The following is a 2258-nucleotide window of genomic DNA, read 5'->3' as shown; positions in this document are numbered from 1 at the left end:
CCCCGGCCCCCTGGCCCTGGCTGTGGGCTTCCTCCCTGCAGGTGCAGGCCTGCCCCCGGCCCCCTGGCCCTGGCTGTGGGCTTCCTCCCTGCAGGCCCCGAGGGCCAGGCCCTGAGCCTGCAGCTGCTGCTGCTGGGCTTCACCTGCCAGGTGACTGAGGGCACGAACTACCTCTGGGAATGGCAAGTGGTCCTTGGGACCTGGCCACCAGGAATGTGCTCGTGGGCCATGACCTTACCTGTAAGGTGGCTGCTTTGGTCTGGCTGGGCTCCTCAAGGAGGGTGGGGCTCGGGGCTCCGCCCCCCAGGGGAGGGTACTGTCCCCCCTCCCCCCACCCTTGCCCTCCTCCCAGGACAACGTCTACTCCCCCCTCCCCCCTCCCCCCTCTCCCCCAGTCAAGTGGACTGCACCCGAGGCAGCCAACTACGGAGAAGTCGGATGTCTGGTCTTTTGGCATCCTGCTGTATGAGGTCTTTGCCTACGGCCAGTGTCCCTATGAAGGTGGGCCACCTGGCGGGGACAGGGCCTGTCTGGAAGTTTGGTCTGAGGGGCAGCCTGGAGGAGCATAGCTGCTTGGGCGCTGTGGGCCCCTGGGGGGCAGGGCTCGGGCGGGAGGCCAGAGGGCTGGGAGGGAGTTCATGGAGGCTGAGATCCCCAGGTCTTCATAGAGACCCCTGGTGGCCCTCTTGTGACCTCACCCCCAGGAATGACCAACCATGAGACGCTACAACAGATCAGCAGAGGGTGCCGGCTGCCATGCCCGGCAGCCTGCGCGCAGAGGTCTGCGCTCATGGACGGACAGCCCGGAGGAGCAGCCTGCTTCGGCTGCACTGTGGGAGAAGCTGGGTGCCATCCACAGGCGGCTGCACCCGGGCCTCCTGTGACCAAGGGCTCCGGGTCCCTGCAGTCCACAGCCAGCAGGGCCAGCCCAGGACGGTGCCTGCCACCAGCGCACACCAGAGATGCCACACCGCCCGCACCGGCACCAGACACACGTCTGACTGTGGGCCCCCTCTCTGCTGGGCTGGTGACACTGGCCTGTGCTCACCAGGTAGATGTCTGCTGATGGCGCAAGGCCACCAATGCCACCAAGGTGCTGTGCCGGGTGTGCCCGGGTCCCTGAGGGCACTGGGCAGAGATGTCCGCGTGGGGCCAGCAGCTCCCTTCTTGCCCGAACCTCTTCCTGGGCCAACTCGACCCCCCCCCAGGGTCAAGCATGCCAGGCCTATTTCCTACTGTGGTTTTGTGGAAGTGGCTATACTTGGCTGCTGCTGGCTCACATCCGTCATTCTCGCTGCTCTTGAGGCTGAGACTCTGAGGTCCAAAGCCAGGCTTGGCAGAAAAGTCTGTGAGACCCTCATCTGCAATCAACCAGCAAAACACCAGAAATGTGCATGCATTTTAAGTGGCAGAAAGCCAGCCTTGGGGGAGGGGCAGGCGGGAGGTCTCGCCCTGGCATTGTTGCATGTGTGCACACGCATGTGAGTGCACACACACAGCCTGAGCTGTGGTTCCCAGGAAGACCTCAGCTGCGTACTGGCACCAATGGCCCTGCACCAACACTGCCCTCTCCCACCCACAGGCAGGGCAGGCTTGGGTACAGGAAGGTAGCACCCAATAAACGTGCTCCCAAAGATGGAGGTCTGCTCAGGTTGTTGCATCCCAGAGCCTGACACTGGTCCATCCAGCCTGCAAAGGGACAGAGACCTGGACTAGTACAGCGAGGCACACAGTACCGGGATGGCATGTGTGCAGCGCGCCGGGGCCTCGTGAAAGCCTCAGGCCTCGCTGGGCCAGGCTGGATTGAGCCGGGCAGGCTGGGTCATTCCAGTAGGCCACATTTGCATTTGGGGGAGCCTCTCGCACCCCAGGAGGGGCAGAAATCTGAGTCACCAGAGGGTCCCCAAGGCCCACCTCAGCCTCACAGCCACTGTACCCAGAAGCCTGTGGGGTGGAGGGAGCTGGGGCTGAGTCCGCTCTGCACCGGGAGGCTCACCCACCAGGTGGCAGGAGGTAGCCGCACCTGGACTGGGGCGGGGCTGCGGGATTCTGGAGACTTCCTGGAGAGAGGTGGGGTGGGTGGGGGAGGAAGGCCTGGAGAGGGTGGGGCTGGGCCCTGACTGCAGAAGGGGTGGGGGGTAAGAAGCAGGGTGACCAGCTGGACCGCCTCCTCTTCAGCCAGTGGCTCAGGCTGGGGTTTCTCCCCAGCTCAGCGGCAGTGGGGCCCAGGGCCTTGATGGGAAGGCACAGAGGGGGGG

At 64.7% G+C, this 2258-nt stretch overlaps 1 pseudogene; it reads left to right on the top strand.

Annotated features, from left to right (window-relative positions):
- The window catches only part of LOC105996318, a 3768-nt pseudogene extending 2884 nt beyond the window's left edge, over window positions 1–884 (top strand).
- The last annotated feature ends 1374 nt before the right edge of the window (window positions 885–2258 follow it).

Source organism: Dipodomys ordii, unplaced genomic scaffold (assembly GCF_000151885.1).
Source record: "Dipodomys ordii isolate 6190 unplaced genomic scaffold, Dord_2.0 Scaffold129, whole genome shotgun sequence".
Lineage (NCBI taxonomy): Eukaryota > Metazoa > Chordata > Mammalia > Rodentia > Heteromyidae > Dipodomys > Dipodomys ordii.
This window is presented reverse-complemented; position numbering and strand designations above follow the sequence as displayed.